We start from the raw sequence: 21897 nt of genomic DNA, 5'->3' as shown, positions 1-21897 counted from the left end.
TATTATTAAGAGTCTTCTGTAATTTGTTTATGTTATACGCATGACAATAAATAAATTCATTTAATCCTTGGGGCGAGAGAGCATAGTTTTGTTGATCACTGGGTTGCAGGTACCCATGTCTTTGAAGTTATCCTGCAAATTGTTTCGTTTGAACAAGGATTTAACACGTGTGCGACGCACATGGGGTTTCAATAGCCCATGGGAGGCTAGCATTGTTTGTATTTAGGGATCTCTGAATAAATGTAGAAAATATCTAAATGACAAATAAAATTAAAAAAAAAAAATTATGAACGATGCGGAATTCGAACCCACGACCTCCGGCGTTCTGTGCCGGTGCTCTAACCAACTGAGCTAACCGTTCAAGTACCACCTCGTTATAAAATTCTTTTTGCTTTGTTCAACTCTCAGGTTGTGGCTTCATCTACAGGATTTACAGTTGATAACCTGCTCAACCCCAATATTTGCATATTAGGAAATTAACTTCAGATGTTGCTCTTGTATATCTAAAGAATATATTGTTATGTTTTTAAATTGGTAACCCTCACTTCTAGGATTAATACACAAATAAAATTTGAAAAACAAAATTTTATGACCGATGCGGGATTCGAACCAACGACCTCCGGCGTTCCGTGCCGGTGCTCTTACCAACTGAGCTAACCGTTCAAGTACCGCCTCGTTATAAAATTCTGTTTGCTTTGTTCAACTCTCATCTAAATGACTTTAACAACCGTTTTCTGTCACAACTTCCTATGCTTAGTACATAAGGCTTGTGATCTCATAGTATGTTACAAATAAAAAAAGGGTTTTTTATATTTCTTGAAAAGAAATTTTCCCTGAATTCTTGAATGACTTGCTAAGAGCTATTCCATACCGATGGCGTGGTTTGTTGTTTGCAAAAAAATAAGAAATTACAGACAGAAATAATTTTATCAATGAACATGTTATAGTTATGAATTACCTTAATAATGAACTGATAAATACCATGTTCCATAAATCTTTGAAGAATAACACTTAGTTGTCAAAGTTCGCGTGGTTTGACATAAATAAAAAAATATAAAGCATTTATAGACAGAAATAATTTTAACAATGAAACTGTTACAGTTTCGAACTGAACTTTAAGCCTGTGTTCAATAAACCTTAGAATTACTATATTCAATAGTTATGTCACAATTTAATGCGTTATTACATTACCTGGCAAGTAACGGAACTGTATGCGAGTGCGCACAACTCGGGCTTGACTGGTTTTTGTTCATTTTAATATTGATGGATCTCACAATAAACAGATGTTTCTCACTCGTGTGTCGGAACTCGGTATGTATAAAGCATTGTGCTTCATCTGGTGACGTAGTTATTAATAATACTTGTCTATTTGGCAAAACGACGTTTGGAAATTAAACTTCGTTAATATTGTAAATAAAATCGTAACTGTGATATCTAAGAGAAATTGACATTAACAGCCTTACAAATAAACTTGTTCTAAAGTTACATAATAATAAACCAAGAAAATGCAAATAGTTGACTATATCGCTGACAACACTGTCAATACAATGATAATTCTGAAGTTTTTCTGAATGTCAAGCAGTCTTGTAAATAAACGCGGGAAACGTTATACGTCTGAATAAACCAATCATAAGTAAAATGTCTATTTAAACAAAGTGAAATTTAAAGTAAAAAGAAGGGAGGGCCTTCTGGAATTAATAAAATTAAGTTTGTAAACAGAATTTATGAACGATCTAGGATTCGAACCCGTGACCTCTCGGGTTACGTCCAAGCGCTCTTCCACTGACCCAACGAGAGGTCGCGGGTTGGAGTCCAGCATCGGTCATAAATTTTGTTTACAAACTTAATTTTATTAATTCCATGTATTTATTGAATTAGGCCTCTGTACACGAGGCATCCTCAGGAGATGTTGATTCGCCAAATGCTGGCACTCAAGTCACGGATTCTCGTGTCAAAATGATTGAAGATAAATCTCAGCCGCACTTAGACTTAAGAAACTGACAACATTTGGATACTAGTGGCATTAATAAATTTACACGTCTGTTTAAGAGGTGACGGAATGCAGCTCAAATTGATTTACCTACAAAATTTTGACTAAACAGAGGTTTTTTTTATGGGAAAGGAGGACAAACGAGCGTACGGGTCACCTGGTGTTAAGTGATCACCGCCGCCCACATTCACCTGCAACACCCGAGGAATCACAGGAGTGTTGCCGGCCTTTAAGGAAGGTGTGCAAGAGAGAAGAGGTTTCGTATTTCCCTGTTTTCTCCTAGAAAATAGATCGTGCCAAAAAAAATTTTAATTAAATGATTTCAGCAAGAATGACTTTATGTCCCTACGTCTTTTTACCCTTAAGAACCTTTCAGAATTGTTTAAAATTTATCTGAATAGGGCGGTATAAAATGGGTATTTTGTACAATTTTTAAGTGTCATATTTTCGTATGTCGTTAGTCGATCGAAAAAAAGGAAACGTAGGGACATAGCTTTAGCATACATAGATTTGAAATGCCCTCAAGACTTTAAATGAAGCCACCTCCATACTATGTGAATATGCTCTCGTTACGACAGGGTTGTGTGCGGGTAACGAGTAAATGTTACGTTACATTACATAACAATTTCACATTAATCAAATTACTACTGATTCTGGTAAGTTTATCAATTTTGAAAAGACTGTCTTGACCCCGGTATTCGCTGTGATTAGATTATATAAGTGTGATTGCTGTTTAATTTTTCACGCCCGGTTGAACCAAAAATAATAACTAAATATTTTCCATTAATACTTCATTATAGATATTCTTGTATGCGTTTTAAACGGTAAAATTTTGCATATTTTTTTTTTTGTAATATAAAGTTGATATTTTTTATGACAATAAGAGATGACACGAGTACGACGTTCATTATAATATTATCATCAAAACAATGCCGCTCAGGGTTCTTTAAAAACCCAAAAATTCTGAGCGACACTTTAATTGCGATCGTCACCTTGAGGCATAAGATGTTAAGTTAAGTTAAGTCTCATTTTCCCAGTAATTTCACTAGCTTCGGTGCCCTTCAGACCGATACACAATAATGCTTACACATTAGTGCTTCACGGCAGAAATAGGCGCCGTTGTGGTAGTTGGTACCCATAATCTAGCTTGCATCCTGTGCAAAGGAGTCTCCCACCGGTAAATGGTATGGTATTTGATTATTAATAATAATAACATTGACAAACTTTTACACAAATTTTCTCGCTCCAAATTAAGCATATAGTCTGTGTTATGGGTTACAAGACAACGATATATTTCATACAATATACTTACTTAAATATACATAAAATACATATAAACATCCATGACTCGGAAACAAGCATCAATATTCATCATATAAATGCTTGCACCTACCGGGATTCGAACCCGGGAACTCTAGCTTAGTAAGTAGGATCGCTAACCACTCGGTTATACAGGTCGTCAATTAATAAATATTCGTTTTGGACAGCCCTAACGCCCGAGTCACTCCATTATATCCACAGTACGCGATGTCTAGCGGCCGTCTAGTCAATCATCGAGAGCCCACTTTCCCAGCCGAAATTGCAGCGTGTTTTTTGCGGTCACTGGTCGCTATTCAATACTACAATTATTTCGGCTATCTCTGTAGTAGTTAACACCAATCTTTCTTATCGCTGTTACTGTAAATTGTATTCAGTTGAGATTACATTCTATGCGATGATTGCCTTCTTTGGGAACATGCGTACATTATATTGATTTGTTTTCTTGTAACTGTTATTATTTATGAAGATACGATTTTCAAGTATAAAGCATACATATATAGAGATTAGTTCATGTTTAGTTTTTTCCTGTTAAGTGATCGTACATTGGATACTCTCATGGTTCAGCGGTTCGCAGTCTAACTTGTTAGCTATAGGTTATAGAATCAATTTTCGCCGTTTTGATACTAAAAAATTACGTTTTTGGTAACTTCTGCCCATTGCAGCAGTCATTTGTTTTTATCTTATTATAGCATCATGAAGTGGGGCCAAAGTTTTAATACTAGATTTGATTTGATAAGGCCTATTGGCACTTAAAGTTTTAAAGAGTTTCCTACGCCGCTTCTTCTCTCTCAGCGCGCCATTCGGTAGTAGTATCTAGTATATTAGAAATGACATCAAAAATAATTCTAAAGGAATCAATTTTGAGAAAATAAATGCCTTTTATGCCTTTATGCCTTTTTAAATCAATTTTGCCTTAGGAAGTATAACGTACTTATATTTATTGTTAATTAATAAAAAACTTAAACGAAAATAATTAATGCTCATAGAATCGTTTCTGGTTGATTGTGGTCGTATGTACCTACCAGTCATTTTATTCAGACTTCGAAAACTATTATAATCATTACAGCCAGAAGATGGATAAAGGCCTAACCCAAAGATCGCCATGACGATCGGCCCTGAGATGACCTCAACCAACCTATTCCGGCGATCTTAACCAGTTGATCGGTCCATCTTGTGGGGGGCCTATTAACACTGCGTCTTCCGGTACGTGGTCGTCATTCAGTCAGCCATATGACTGTCGAGAAATGTTCCCTGCCAATACCACTTCAGTTTCGCAACCATCTGCGCTATGTCAGTTTTCCTACGGATCTCTCTCCATTGCCCTCCAAATCAATATCTCAATAAAATGTAATAAAAAGTAAAACTTAATTCAAAACATAATTTAGTAGCAGACAAATTAGTTAATTAGCATCAAAATCTCGCTGCAGTTAACGGTATTCCAATATTTACTTCAAGTGTAATTAATTACCAATCACTATTAGATACAGAAAAAGTAGACTCACGAAGCGAATCTTTCATCTGTAGGTCAATTTCGAATTTTAATAGTCCCGTTAAATGAATACAGGATACGCTTAGTTCTGACTTGTATAAATAATTGCTGGTTAACTCTACGAGCAATTTCATATAGCCTGAAGTAACTTAAGACGATGTTTAGGTGCGCAAAGATAGAAGTGTTATTATGCAAATTACTAACCGGTACAATAACGACAGGTTGTAAGTTGAATAATTTGTCAGATGAGTTCGCAGTGATGGTACCGTGTCGTATTAAGCGAATTTTAACAAGTTGTTCTGTTGTGCATACAATAATTATTATTGTCACGCACTGGCTTTTAAGATTCTGGTTGGTATGAATTTAGAAAAATTCTAGTAAGTTTGATAAAGTCCCTCAATTATATTGAAGCTTCGTTCGTAATAATTCTCGTGTCGCGGCGTTTGTAGTTAAACTCCTCCGAAAGGACTTGACCGATTCTCATGAAATTTTGTGTGCATATTGGGTAGATCTGGGAATCGAACAACATCTATTTTTCATCCCCCTAAATGTTAAGGGTAGTCCACCCCTAAATATATTTTTTATTTTTTTGACAATTTATTTTATTTTATTATGGTTCAGCGTTAGAAAACACATACAAATTCAAATTTTCAACCTTCTACAATCAACTCCTGTTTTTAAATCACCTTTTTTATATTATTCTGTTCCATCCACAGATCCGCAATAGGGTTGCAAGATGGAAATCGAGTTTGTTAATAATAATTGAAGTACAATAAATTTTTTGTACGATATATTTGGTAGGTCTGAGAATCGGTCGTCATCTATTTTTTATACCTCAAAAATTTTATTTTTGACTTTCTTTATTAATTTATATGGCAATGCAACGTCAGCTAGTATAATATAATATTGACACACTTTTACACAAATTATCTTTACCCAAACTAGGCATGTCCTGTACTAGGTGGAAGACAACGATATATTTAATACAATATACTGACTTAAACAAACAAACAACATACATATAAACATCTATGACTCGGAAACAAACATTAATATTCATCATACAAATGTCTGCACCTACCGGGATTCGAACTCGGGACCTCTAGCTCAGTAGGCAGATAATAATAATACTAACATATTATACACACACAAACAACACTATACAACACAATTAAGAAAATAGGATTAAGTCAAGCCAAGAAGCGTTTTCTGAGGAAAACTTGAAAATATTTTCTTAGATTATGATAACTTATATTCGGAAACAATTACTTAAGTCTTTTTAAGAGGGAAATTTTACATGTCCAAACCACCTAAAAATATTCTGTTTAAATTTGTTTTAACATGGACGGGACACATAATTAGAGACAAAATATCCAAACAGACACGAATGAAGTTACTGAGCAGTACTTAAAAGACTTAAGAGGAAAAGTGGAAGGCAAGTAGGAAAAATCTTGCTCAAACCGTAGCGATGTTCAAGATGGGAAAATGGTAAACCTTAGAGAAGGCCTTGCTTTTTTAAAATAAATCAATTATAGTCTGTTAAATCAGCAAAATATTTAACTTGATTCTTTTTGTGATCAAAGTTAAGAATTTTATTAAAATAATGGATTTTCATGCAGATTATAAACCAGTCCTACAGTAAACATTGAAATGAATCGAAATAGTTTGCAAACCAGATACTGTCATGCAATGAAATAATGATCCTTGTTGACGGATAAACAATATACACTTCAAAGGCATCTGGAAAGGAAGTCGAAAAAACCTAGACCTTGAGGCCGTCTCATAGACAAAATGTTGACAAGCAAAAGGGAAGAGGAAAAAATGAAACAATAGATACTGTGATTAAATTTAAATTTATTCTGTACATTTTTTTTAGTAAATGTTAAATTAACAGAAGGAAATGCTGTTTCCTTGTCCTTTTACAAAACAACACGAAGAAGTATTTATTATGAGAGGATATATTCCAGATATTTTTTGTACTTATTTAAGGACCCTGTGAATCAGAATATGGGATCTCTTCGTAAGGTCTCTGTATGTTCATCTCTCTCTCCGTTCCTTGTTAGAGAGGTGAGGCTAGTATGTTTGCTGAAATCATACTAGAAACAATATTGATATGTATAAGATGTATGTTATGGTATAAGATCTATTAAGAATATTTTTCAGATAAATGAATGCCCGACTTCTTCGTATTAATATTATAATTGTGAAATGTTGTGAGTGTGTGTGTGAATTTATATGTTTGTTACTTCTTCACGCTCAAACGGCTGGACCGATTTTTTTTATGCAATAGGAAAACTAACGAGCGTACGGTTCACCTAATGTTAAGTTCTTAACTCTTTTCTTGTATGGCGCACCCAAGAATCAGCTCGATCCATTTGACGGTCGGGAACCCAGTGCTCTATGAACGGCTTGATCACTTGGCGTTGCGTAGAGATGTCGCTTCATTGTGTGTCTTCTATCGCATTTATCACGGGGAGTGTTCTGAAGAGCTTTTTGACTGCCGCCGTATTTCACCTTCGTACGAAACGCCACAAATTAAGAAATCATTCCCATCATCTGGATCTGTGGCGGTCATCCACAGTGCAGTTTTCAAGAAACTTATTTCCACTTAAAAGCAAGCTGCGGAATGAGCTGCCTAGTGCGGTGATTCCGGGTCGATGCGAACGCCTTTAACGCTCCTGTAATTCCTCTGGTGTTGCAAGAGAATGTGCGGCGGTGAACACTTAACATAAGGTGAACCGTACGCTTGCTTGTCCTCAATTTCCATAAAATAAATTAGTTTCAAATTGATTCAGTTGTTCGCAGTGGTCCTAGGATTTTCTAAATGCTCTTATAGTTTCATTGTTCTGCGACTTACAAACAAGTGGCTGAACGAATCCTGACAGGAGCTTCATCGCGTCTATTTTAAGCGATGCCTGTATTGTAAGGATGCATTCAAGGATCGTTTTGATCCTCGGGATAATTGTGTATCGACCTTGTGGTCGCGGCGTTATGTTAACTGTATAATGCGAAGATTGCTTGGATGCGGGCAGGAACGGAGACGGTGCGCATATAAAATGATAGGTATATGATATACATAGAATGAAATTGGCGATTTGTACTGAAAAATTGAAATTAGTTATTTTTCAATTGAACATAATATTTATTAAATCTATAGATTGCTGCCATAATAGGAAGGTCAATTATGCCTTTGCGATGAAACTGTAGTGATCTAGATTCGACAAACTGTGTGAAAGCAAGCAGAAGCAAGGAGGCAGTATCTCCTGAGAAGAAAACATTTTATCACGTCGAAAATTGTCAAAATCACGAAAAAAACGGTAGTCCGTTGGAGCAACTTGTGGCGAATACGGAGGGTGACGAATAGTTTCTAATTGCAGTTTCAGTAGAGTTTAAACGGTTTCTCGTGCTGTATGAGGTCTCGCGTTATCATGGAGCAATATTGTGGTGAAGATCGATTCATGAGTCGAGGCTGTTTCACGGCTAGTTTTACTATCATTGTTCGGACTTCGGCGCAGTAGACATCTGCCGTTATTGCTTGACCAGATTAGAGAAAAAAACCATGGTGAATAACACCGTGCTGAGACCACCAAACAGTTACCTTTACCATTTTATTGGTATACGTTGCTTTAGGACACTGTTGTGGCGTTTGACCTGATCCACTTTTCATAAAATGTCTCTATTCGATCCAATATTCCTTCATTTCTGTACCGATTCAACAACCATCCGGCAACTCAAGTTTCAACACGCGTTTCTTTCTGTAGAAAGTTAAATGATGAAGCACTCATTTTTCATATTTTTTTTATTTTATTGATTTGACGCAAATTAGTCAATATTGTTGGTAAGGTAACGTTAAACCATGCCGCTCATGTTTGGCTCGGATCGGCTTCCACCATCTCTATCCAAATGTTTTCGATGATTTCCGCAAAGTAACGCCAACCTTCACTTCCTTCACCTTAACTTCAATAAATTTCCACCATCTCTTTCAATTCATTGTTATTTACCTGTTCATATGCGGCCAGATGTTCATACGTGGAAGACCACGTGGTTCGTGCTTCATCAAAATCAAAGTTTCCATCACGAAAGCATTTAAGCCAAAATCGCCCGGTGCGTTCATTAGCAGTCCCCTCTCCAAACACAACATTGATATTGCGAGCTGTTTCTGCCGCGTTAGTTCCACGTCGGAACTCGTTTTCAAATATCACTTGAATTTTCAAAGTATCCGTCTTTCATGTCAAAGCTGAATAAAAAAAAATAACTGAAAGTCGATAATCGAATGTTGCACATTTTTTAAAATAAGAACTACATAGGTACCAGGTGAAAAAAGTGTCACTCAAACCATGAAGGTTGGCAATTCGAAGTACCTATTACAGTAAAACGGTTGTTTCATACTTTAACCCCCATTGTAAATCTAGTGTACTGATGTTTGTTTCCAGTGAACAACTAAATTTATGGAACAAATTTTAATGGGGATTACTTCGTTTGTTTTGTGGAGTGTAGTTTAGTCCAATTTGAGAGATATGATAGTTTTTATTTCAATTTGCGACCCATAATTATTGTTCTTATTTACAATATTTATTTTGTATGGACATATTTTCTATGAGAGAAGTTATTGACGCACGGTTTGACAGATTTGCTGTGAAACAATTTCATTATAACAAAAGGGGGCATTATTTTACGAAATAATTCTTGATTTTATGAATTATTATTGGCAAAATAATAAAAAAAAACAGTATTTTATTTATTATGTACAGAACAACGTATATCTTAACAACTTTCAACGTCTATCTAGAGAACTTGGCTCAAGATATGAGTGTAATATAGGTTAGATTCAGATTGCTCTTGTCTCTTTAGTACTATACTATCTTCCCTCTTAAATTAATAAGTGATTCGATTGGCAACCGAACTAATTATCTATTTTCGTCTATCTCTAATCATAGTTCATTTTAATAATATATTTATCTAGTAGGTACTTATTCTTCGTATGGTGCTAGTATTTTTATTATCATTTTGGTTTTGATTGTATTACACTGTAAAATAATGTCGTAGGTATTTTTTAGTTCAAAATTGTAAGCCTAATGCACAATATAAAATGAATAACTTAAAATTTAAATATTAGTTGACAATTCTTTGTTGATTTAATGTGGCTCTAGAAGTCCTGTAATTATTTTGACAGTTGACAGTGTATAGGTGACAGTTGGTTGACGCTTGAGGACGCTTGAGTACCACAGAGCAAGCAACCATCGGTTCGGTACTGGTTACACCGAGAAAGTCGCAAATCAAAACGTATAATACACAACAAATTTAAAAATTATAAAAATCATAGCGTACATACGTATTGGCACAGCTTCAAGGTCACAGAATGGCTCAAGTGGAAGATCGGCGCTGGACATACATGATGTATGTCAGCATATGCCGAGCTTGTGCCTATTTGCAGCTGATGTTTGAGCTTCTTTTATTTCTATTATGTTTAAGTTTCATTTTAATTTTAAGCTGTGATCTATTTTGTTTTGATAAGTTTACTTTTGTTAATTACACATTTTTTTGCTGCAAATAAAATATTTTATTATTATTTATCTGGTCAGCTAGTGTAGTATATATTTATGTATTTCTCAATACGGCTTAACTACTGAGAAAATTCGTGCCTAGATCCGCAAAGGAACTTAAAAAATTGATTAAGTTCCCAAATTTTTTTAACAATAAACCAAAATATGATTACTCAATGATTGTCTTAATATTTCTCAGTCTGTTTAATAATCTCATACTATTTAGAGTATCATTCAATTCATCTATGTTTATATAATTATACTGACTTTGTTCGTGCTGCCATATTTCATTTATTTTTCTAGTGGTTAGTGACTAATTGCAATTGTGACTACTCACCGATTCTCATATTACTAGTGTGTTGTTATATTTTGTTATACTATTAGATATTAGTGAATCTTTCTCTTGTTACATTTCATACTCGTTTGCTTTGTACGTTATTTACTTACTTTTTACTTTTAAGATAATTTAAGTTTTCTCAGTAAGTGAATTGTTAATTCTTTTGAGAAATAAAGATTCTTAAACCATAAATCATACTTAACGTATTCACAAACAAGCATTAGTCTTTTAAATTTGGAAACATTTAAATGGTGTTCCACCTATCGAAAATTTCTTTTTATTTCTCAAGTAGAAAATATGCGTTCTTACTATCCTAATGATGTCCCACAAGCTTGCACAGACTATAGACACAAAAAAGACCAGGGCCGTAACTCAGCGGTCTTCTTGCCTACCAACCTACCTCCGAATATACGGGTACAGATATACAGGATGTCCCAAAGTTTTGGGACATGAAGGGAAAGTATCTTAAATATCGTAGATAGGGTATTTTACTGAAAGAATACTTTATGTTATTTTTAAAAGTTAGCAACTCTGCATTCAAAGATTCTCTAAAAATTACCTGCCTCGTCTGTGACTCGAACCGACTTAAATATAAACAAAAACACCCCTACTTTTATGATGCCAATCGAAAGAATGGCCAAAAACTACTAACTCTTCTTAAGTAACATAGTATTTTAAACGAAAGTAGCAACGTAAAATGTTTGAGTCTAATTTCAAGAAATTTGTTTATTGCCGACGACGACTCCATAGGTAGCATTGATTATTCGTAAATAAGTACCCACTTCATAATTAAAATACTTTATAGCATAGTTTTTTATTTTAGTTTAAAAGCGACACGAGAACGTAGGCGAGTTACAAACAGAATCGTGCAATACCATATCGAGTATACATCATAAAATGATAAGAAAATCAAAAGTCAGCGGACTCATTAAAAGATTGGCGATTTGCGTAAGACAGGAGGGATCACATTTTGAGCATTTAATTAATTAATTTACAAAAAAATTACCCAATTAATTGACTACTTTCTCATATCTACATATCATAAAAGTAGGGGTGTTTTTTTTACGTTTAAGTCGGTTTGATTCCCAGACGAGGCAAGTAATTTTTAGAAAATCTTTGAATGCAGAATTAATAACTTTTAAAAATAATATGAACTCTTCTTTCAGTAAAATATCCTATCCTATCCCTATCTACGATATTTAAGGTACTTTCCCTTCATGTCCAATAACTTTGGGACATCCTGTATACCTACGTCGTACTATTACTGTATTGTGCTTAGTGATTAGGAATTAATCTAATTAAACATTAAAAACAAGTATATTTGGAAATGGATGATATCTTCAAGTGTAATTTACGGTGATGCAAGTGGCAATTAACATATTTTTTTTTTTCAGTTTAAATATTGAAACATTTATTATAATAAAAACAATTAATTTTCTTAATTGTCCTGTTTTTGTTTGAATATGTACATGCATATAATTTTTGTACTTTATTACCTATAAACGTGAGATGAAAAAAATTAGTTAAATAAAATTTCTGCAGTTTTTGGTCAGTATTTGGTTAGGTTTCAGATTACCTTATAATACTATCTATATTAAATCTTACATTTAAATACTCGATTTTAAGCCATTGATCAATGAACTAGCTTGGTATTTGATGGTAGGTGATCACTCCCTTCTTAAAGAGAAAGTAGCGAGTGAGGTAAAATATTCCCAGGGAATATCGAATCCGCAGTTTCCGTATAAACAGGTATGTATGCCAACTGACCAACCCGATCATAAGATTTTCAGCAGTACTTTGGTTGTAGTTTTATACAGGATGTAATTATTATATGCGAGTAGGCGATTATTCCGTAACTATTACAGATATAACTTAACTTAAAAACTTTAAACTAATATGGAAAGTGATCATTGAATAAAATTAGATCAATTACTTTTAAAAATCAAACGAGAAATATTCAAAATTTTGATATTACGACATTAGTAGAAAGGTTTTAATTTTCTTATTTTTAAGCATTAATTTGGCTGATATTTAAGGAAACTGGTTATTAACCTTACAAAGTTATAAAAATATATTTTAATTGAATAATATTTATTTCTAAGTAAGTAATAATAAAGTTTGAAGTGACGTCTTTGTTGTGCGATACAATGACCTTATACTTACATACATTTTATAATGCACATATATTTTATAATGCATCTTACAGAAAATGTAGCTATGTCATGTATATACAAATATTTAATAAAGTCCCTCCAAGCTTACCCGTATTACCCGTCCAACGAATTAAGAAGGATCTTTTTACATGGCTTATAGATATATGATTTTATTCCATAAATGAAATGTTGGCGCATTAATTAGATTAGATTAAGTTGACTTTCAAAATATATTAATTCATAATAGTCTTAAAATAATGTCTTCTTCTTACAATAATACAAAGAATTTAATTTGACTAAAGTGCATTTTGATATAGACTTTACTAATATTAAATGAGTTATAATAATTACTAGAATTTTGTACTATTATATATTTAATATTGAATTAATACATTCTAATAATTTTGTTTGCCAGTAAAGGCCGAATACATTGATAATTTAAAATTGTTTACACCCATTTAACATGTTTCCTGACAAAATAAAAGATTTATAATTATGAAAAGAGTCTAGCGTGTGGAGATACTCCGTTCTTGAAATATAAGAGTTTTAATCTTAATCAATAAAAATGTGTGTTTGATATGCGGACGGTACGTTATGTCATAAATCGCGAGGCCCGTCTTATTTTGGTTCCAGCATGAAGATTGATAGCAGCCACCCCGGCTCGCTTCATTCACCAGTAGAGTGTGTGACGCTGCAACCAGGATGTCCTCATTTCAGCAGTTCCCAAAGCCAGGATCAAGGTTCCCATTAACTTTGCATGACCTCGCTGTTATCATAAGCTGTTATTTTTTTTTTCTTTTTGTATTTTGCGTCTTGGCAATCTGTCTTTTAACAATGATCCATTAAGCTGTCTGAAAATGATTGTATTTTGGCGTTGTGTTTAGGAGAGGCTTTTCCAGTGAGAAGTCTCTCAATTCTTGTCCACAAATCTTGCTGCTAGTCCCTGAATGCAGTGGCGCTTCAGCCTGGTGAATTTAAGACTGTCAGGACCCTGAAGTTGAAAAGCAAGATTGTTTCTATGCCTGTTAAGTCTAAACTGGTAGCTCTTACTGTTCTTTTCTATTTCTTGCTTAATGGTTTCCAGTTTTATGTCTGCGTACATCAGTATAAGCTGTTATTACTTACGAAAATTTCGCACCAAATGGTCACTGGCCGATATAATAATTATATACATAATAGCTTATAAATATAGCAGATTTTACTTTACTTCACCTCAAAAAGTTAGTTCTTAGATATTATTATGAATTATAATAGATGCTATATCTATACTATATATAATATTATAAAGCTGCAGTGTTTGTTTGTTTGAACGCGCTAATCTCTTCAAAATTAGGGATCCGTAATAAAACTGCTATTTTGTAACACAAGGTGTAAAATCGAAAACCTATTTTTACGTGCGCTGCAAAAACTATTGACAATAGAATAAAATGATGTACAGGCTATAATATAGGCAATATTTTATTACTTATAAAATTATCGCGTGAATTATACTTTATATGGCAAAACAACGTTTGCCGGGTCAGCTAGCATAGAATATTTGCAATTTCTTGTCATTCTCTTTATATTGGTTAAGTAAAGTAAACACGAGCTAATTAATTGACAATTATTGCTTCACACGAATGGATATGGAATTCATTTCTTTAATACATTTCACAAATTGAATGATAGCATACTTGACGTAAACGTAGAGATATGTTTTGTTATATTAACTTATGATACGACTTCTAAAGCAAACTTTATAACCAACCAAAGGACGAGATTCTCAGTTTTTCTTTATGTAATTCTGTCTTGTGAGTTTGTTATTAGATTTCGTCACTTCTTCATCTTTCAACGTATACAAGAATAGATTTTTTAAGGAAAGTGGAGATCAAGCTTGGAGTACTTGTTACCTTAGTTATCCCCCATAACTCTCTTACAACACAGGAGCGCTTTTCTGAAGGAACCTATATCGTATCGAACTGGAAATACCGCACAAGGAATCCCATTCCACAGTTAAGTTGTACTTACTAGAAAATTTCTTGAAAACCATTCTGTGAAAGAACGACTCACTTTCAGATATTGCTATGGATATGATTGTGGTTAGTAAAGTAACTTTGGTACAGTTCAGTACAGCCCTGTTTCACTGAGACTAATGTGCTCTATTGTGGTACTGGTCCACTGCTATAGCTCACTGCTAGGATTGATTACATATATGAATCTTATTATAACTATTGCAATGAGTTCAAGTGGTTCAAGAATTGGTCTTCCCAAGTAGTGCTATATTTACGCATTAAAGGAATACATTAAGAGAGGATGATGATGTATATATGATGTGAGCAAATATTAAAAAAACACGCTTCTTGACAAACTTTTTACCATCAAAATCCTCAAAGAAATAATTTTTAACCATTATTTAATCTTTACTCATTAATATAATTTTAGTCTTATCCTATATCCATCTTTTTTTATGATAATAAGGGACGAGACGAGCAGGACGTTCAGCTGATGGTAATTGATGCGCCATGCCCATTACAATGCAGTGCCGCTCAGGATTCTCAAAAAACCCAAAATTTCTGAGCGGCACTACAATTGCGCTCGTCACTTTGAGACATAAGATGTTAAGCCTCATTTGCCCAGTAATTTCACTAGCTACGGCGCCCTTCAGACCGAAACACAGTAATGCTTACACATTACTGCTTCACGGCAGAAATAGGCGCCGTTGTGGTACCCATAATCTAGCCGGCTTCCTGTGCAAAGGAGCCTTCATCTTGATAAATTATTCCAGCGAAATAACATTCAAGTAAGTCAAGGGCCCAAATATACATTGTTCCTCACCATTGAGAACTTACAATGCCTTTATTCAATAGTCTTGCATAGTGAACAAGACCTAGAAGGGTTCTGGCAAAGTTCCAAATCTGTTCACTTGGAACTATTGTTATTGAGACTTTCGTGAAGTTCATAAATGTGATAAGTCGAACTGTTTTTATGAAATACAGTTTATGGATGAAAGTCTCGTTGAGAAAGTCCACATTGCTGTGTCTTCCAACATTAACTCAGTTAACAGAAATTAAAAAGATTCAAGTGTGAATAGTTTTTGACAACCTACAATTCCTACTATGGTTTCAGAAACTTGAATTAAAGGCTTGTAGTCATCAAGTTATTTATTTTCTCAAAATTAATTCCTTTAGAATTCTTATTGATGTCAGTTAAAACACCACCGCTTCGGAAAAAACGGCGCTCTGAGAGAGAAAAACGGCAAAGAAAAGATTATTATAACAATTACTGAGATATTCAGGTAAAAAACATACAAAAAAGCTACATAAATTAATGATAGAAAATAAATTAAAAATAAAAACAAGTTAAATTTACTGCATAAGTGATTACAATTCATAACTAGAGAAAACAAAATTTCATATCAAATTATTTTTATTTACTCAACTTCCTTTATGTGTATTTTTTGCAAGTTTTTTAAAGTACCTATTTACCGACCTGTAATTCTTGTATATCTTAAGGCAGTTAATTATATCTTCGTTCATGTCTGAGTTCTAAGGCAAATATTATGTTTTGCTTCATCACACTGGTTGAAAACCTTCGTCTGCAGATACTGTGGTACTTGGGGACGAGAAAATTTTACGGAGCTTGCCCAATCCGAGTTGGAATTGACGAGTGACCTCTTTCGCGAAATTGGACCTGCCTAACAGGATTGTGTGTCCAAATTAGACGTACTCGTCAACAATATTGAGAGTACAGTTCCCAATTGTTGGTACGACATGGACATTTGACATGATCTTCGTCTTGTCCATGTTCATTTTGAGACCTTATCCGTGGGAAGCTGTATTGGGGCCTTCGAGCATACGGCTTAGGTCTTGCATGATCTCTACCATGATTACGATATCGTCTGCGAATCGAAGCTGACTGATGTATTCGCCTTTGATATTGATGCCCAGTCCGTTCCAGTCCCGAAGCTTAAAGACATTATCCAATGCAGCGGTGAATTTGAAGTTTGGGCAATATGATATCGCCTTGTCTGACTCCCCGCTGCAGTCGGATGGGCTTCGAGATCTGGAGTTGATGATTTGCTTGATGAGTCAATTTTTTTTGTATTTTTATCTATCATGTAATTTTTATTTGGGTATTTATGTCTTGTGTTAATTTCAAAACTTTGATTTAATTTTATCAATTTAGCTTTTTGGTAAGCTTTTGTGGTATGGGCTAAATAGTCGTAGTAAAGTTAGTCTTTGCTGTAGTTCCCCAGACTTCTACAAAGTATTATAAGCGAGGTATTCTTATTCTACTACATACAAAAAAAATAACTAAAACACTAACTATGAATTTAACCGTAATAAATGGTATCAGCAATAAATCTTTGGCATTTATAATAATAAAATTAATAATCTTATTGTTAATTTATTGCTTACTCATTCCCTTTGAAAAAAATTAAGTAAAAAATTTCTGATAAGTTTTTATGTATGATTGATAGGTAGTTTAATCTAATGGCATATCTGGAAGTATCGTACGTTTTGTCTTGTATTGACGAAGATATATTAAAGTTTTTTCATTATACTATATTATAGATGTGCAAATAGGCAAGAGGCTCACGTGATGGGAAATAGTGAGGTAAACGCCCCTGGACATCCAGAGGTCAAGAGGTGCGTTGCCGGTCTTAGAAAACACACGCTCGCTAATAGGTGAAGGCAGGCAGGAAAGTAGGCAGACTATATGTGCAAGTGGAAGCTCTGGCAATGTCGCTGTTCGCGCATCATCGTTTACAAAGCACAATGAAGTGCCTGATCATATGTTCTTGCGTATAAAAAGTAACTTTTAAGAGGCAGTTTATATGTTTACAATCCTTGTTATCGATTACTAATCTGAATAAATGCACCTACAAAAAAGTATAAGCTATAAGAATAACTCCACTGAGTTTCGTACCTGTAAAGAAAAAAGGTAGTTCAAAATAGCTCTGGAGTATTAATTATAACCAACAGCAAGCATTGGCAACCTAAAAAAAAGACTTATACGATTAAATAGTATTAATAGCTCCCAATGTTATATTTTCACCATTAAAAACAACCGACTACAAAAACACTATTTCAACATAATAGATATAAAAATGCACTAAAAAGTATAACAATAATTGCGTATTTTTATACAATCTAATTAAGTAACCTAATTCTAGTTACGATTATTGTTATTTTTGGAATCGGTGTCCTCCCGCCGCGGCTCCGCTCTGGCCTCTCGCCTCCTCACGTACCGCGTGCGACTAAAGCACATCTCAACTATAACTATGTATGTAGGTACAAACCTATTTTGGCTGACACCGACACCAAAAATAACAATAATCGAAACTAGAATTAGATTAATTAATTAGATTAATAAGTACTACATTTATTATTCAAACAAAACAAATCTTATAACTATATTTACAATACTACGACTACATAAAATTAAAACTATCATTACGTGGAAGCGTACCAAGAATACTGGCACCATTACCGCGTTGGATAGCAAGGCTGATCCGTTGACCGAAATAGCTGCCAGCGCTTGGGCTTCCAGTAGCCTCACTGAGGCGTGAAGATAGTATTTTGAACATTCTCCGCGCCTCTGGGCCCCACGGGCCAAGTGTCTCGACACCAAACGGCACAAAGATGTATGACTCACTGAGGCCAACATATTTGCGACGCTTGCTGTCTTCGCCAGTCGAAGCAGCAGCCCCAGCACCAACTGACGTAACTTGGACATGAGAAGGAGCCAGAGTGTCGACGCAAGTAGCGTCCCACACCAGCGCCCTTCCCCTTGCCCAAGCCACCAGCGTAATTTCATCAGGACGCTTGCCATCGCGGCGGGTAATACCATTTGGCTCTAAAACAGCTGGTATATTAAGAGCGGCAAATGCCCTGCGGATTACTTCATTAATTGCATGACGACTGATACGGCCTGCCGATTTTAGGCAGATTTTATTCATTAGATTGTATAAAAATACGCAATTATTTTTATACTTTTTAGTGCATATTATATTTGTTATTTTGAAATAGTGTTTTTGAAGTTTGCTGTTTCTATGTTAATATTTTTTTTTATTTTAAGTGAATCTGATGTACATTTACTAATAATTTGTCTAAATATGTTTAGATCTACTAATTTTTGCAATGCATCAATGAACGTAAGCGCATTGCAATTTAATTACAGACAATTAGAAATTCTGACAAAAATCGCACCCTTACCGTAAGTAAGTAAGGAGTTCCATTGAGATATCTACGACATTTACTTGACCATAACGACGTTTCGGTAGGTAGCTCAAATATCCGGATGGCACAAAAAAGATTCGGCCGATTAGCGTTAATTTCTTTATCTCCTAAGAATTGAAGAGTTCCTTTACTTTAACCAAACTCTCAGCCTCTCAGTACCAATCTAATAAAAAAAGAATCATCGAAATCGGTGGGCGTGATATTGCGTTATTCATCCATTTGTCACGCAGATGCTTATGGCAAATATAAGACTTTTATGGTTTTCTCACAGACCACACGGGATAGCGCCAGCACCAGCTTTCAATTAAAAAAATAATCAAAATCGGTTCTCCCAGTCGAAAGTTCTGAGATAACAAACATAAAAAAAACACACCAACGAATTGAGAATCTCTTTCTTTTTTGATGTCAGTGAAAAACTTATCTAAACACACACCCCCTTATTCATAATAGTCTGCTAACTTAAAGCATTGCTAATTCTCACTCTGTCTTCTTCTATTGACCTAAGTCAGAATGAGAATAAACACTCCTAAGCGGCTGTTTAAAGTTAGCGGACCATTATGAATAAAGGGGACATTGTTTATGTTTTTTCTGCTAACCCTTAGCCTTAAGGCTTGAAGTTGATTTGCGAGCATTCAATTATTGTTCGCATTTGAGCGTACTTCATCCTAATCCCTCGCTCACCGTGTCAAGCTAGCGCTTCAGTTAAGTTCAGAGAAACCTAAACATGATTGTTAACATCAAGAGATCAGAGAACATCTATTGAGTTGACAGAAAAGAATGGCCATTGTATGCATGCGGGCTCTCAAGGCTTTAATTAAATAATTGCATACGAACTTCCTACCAATTACCGAATTGCGACGTACAGTTCAAATAATTCTCTTTCGACGACCACGACCGTGACTAAGCTAACATTATTATAATATTTTTTGTGGTAAATGCACTGTTGTTCAATTTAAATGATCGTTAACTGCCTATATATATGCGCACATTGTATATATATAATATATACAAAGACAAAACATTTCACTAAGTTATAAGTTTATCATTTACTTAAATCTTTTGTATGTTTCTTTTGGTCTTGGTTAGGTTCACCAGTGAGGCTCCTTTGCACAGGATGCCGGCTAGATTATGGGTACCCCAACGGCGCCTATTTCTACCATGAAGCAGTAATGTGTAAGTATTATAGTGTTTCAGTCTGAAGGGCGCCGTAGCTAATGAAATTATTGGGCAAACATCTTATGCCTCAAGGTGACGAACGCAATTATAGTTCCACTCAGATTTTTTTGATTATTTCGAGAATCCTGAGCGGCACTGCATTGTAATGGGCAGGGCGAATGAATTACCATCAGATAAAGAACGTCCTGCTCGTCTCAGTGCTAATGGTTATCCGCAAACTCTTAAGATAGTTATAGAGAAATGCAACGAATACAGGAAACCATTTATTCTAACCTTCATCAACTACGGGAAAGCGTTCTCGTCCATATTAAGTAATTATTGCTAATCACCTCTTCCATCATCATCTGTATCCTTACACATATACAATACAATATGCCATCTAGACAAGAATGTCAAGCACGGAATGACAATATCATAGAAGATCTTAATAATTGCAAGATATCGTAATGTCTTAGATAAGTAATACGCCTACATAGACTGTGACAGTTGTGAACACTTCATAAAAAATAGCGGCCTACTGTTGTCCGTAAGCCTCTAGTTTCGGCAACGCACGCACACTAACACAAAGTGATATACATCGCGAGTGTAAGACGTAGCTTGTCACGCACACTAAAGTAATAAACCTGGCCTGTTTTCATGAGCTGCCTGACAGCAAGAAGCTCTTTCTAGACGTATAAATTATCTAAGTCTAATGTCTTATTTTGTTTGTTGAGAGTAAGTGACGCTTTATTGTTGTAAATTCTATGATGACCGCTGCATATAGGCGAAAGTAGTGTCGGTAGCGGAAAGTTTAGTGCCGTTGCCTCTAACCCAGGAGTTACAGGTTCGATCCCTGCCTGCCTATAGACCGATGAACGTCGAGAAAAAAAAGCGAGTACGAAGATTTTACGGTATTCGTTTAAGCTCGGTTGTAAGCGTGCGGTGCCAATGTGGGCGAGATCGAGTGCTGAGCATGCGGCGAGCAGGCATTCAGAGAAGAACTATCAAGCGAGGCGGTTGTGTTACACACGTTCTTATTACATAATCATAAGGCTTTGTGAAGTGTACTTATCATTACGATTGTAACGTTTGTTGCTAATAATAATACCGTGTGTTTGTAAGACTGTGTTTTACTTGCTGTCGTGATCACCGCCCACAACAATGGACAACGAATGAAGATCCTAACCATGTGATCGGCTTTGCTCCGTCAAATATAATATGATAATCTTTTACTTTCATTGGAAAACAAACAGTACATTAAAAATATATAAACAACTACGAAAACAAAAGAAAACCATCTATATGTCTCCCCATATTATGTTTAGAAATATTAGTTGCATGTATCTTAAATAATAATTAACAGAAAAAGGTAAAATTAAAAAGGAAAAGACCTATTTCCTTATACCTAATAAAAATAAGTAATTAGAACTTCGCATTCAACTACTGGTTAATTATTTTTTAACAATGTTCGGCGAGGTAACAAATAAATCGTACTGTAAGTAATTAACAAGTTGGTTTATTTACTAGTTCTGATAAAGTGTTAGCTCCGGCTACAGTACGACAGGTTTGCATACGATTGAATCTCACGACAGATCTGAGAGGCGCTCTTAGACCTATAAGTGAAGTGCTAAAACAACGTGAAGACTCCTACACACGCTTGCAAAGTAATTTTGGTGTGAACTGTGAAGT

General features: G+C 34.8%; 1 non-coding gene across 1 annotated transcript; it reads right to left on the bottom strand.

Moving 5' to 3' along the window:
- Window positions 1–287: 287 nt before the first annotated feature.
- Window positions 288–361, bottom strand: Trnas-aga (transfer RNA serine (anticodon AGA)). The gene has a single exon. It is a non-coding gene; the product is annotated as a tRNA-Ser (tRNA).
- Window positions 362–21897: the final 21536 nt, after the last annotated feature.

Source organism: Leptidea sinapis, chromosome 18 (genome assembly GCF_905404315.1).
Source record: "Leptidea sinapis chromosome 18, ilLepSina1.1, whole genome shotgun sequence".
NCBI lineage: Eukaryota > Metazoa > Arthropoda > Insecta > Lepidoptera > Pieridae > Leptidea > Leptidea sinapis.
Note: the sequence above shows the minus strand (reverse complement) of the source record. Positions and strands in the feature narration are given on the sequence as shown.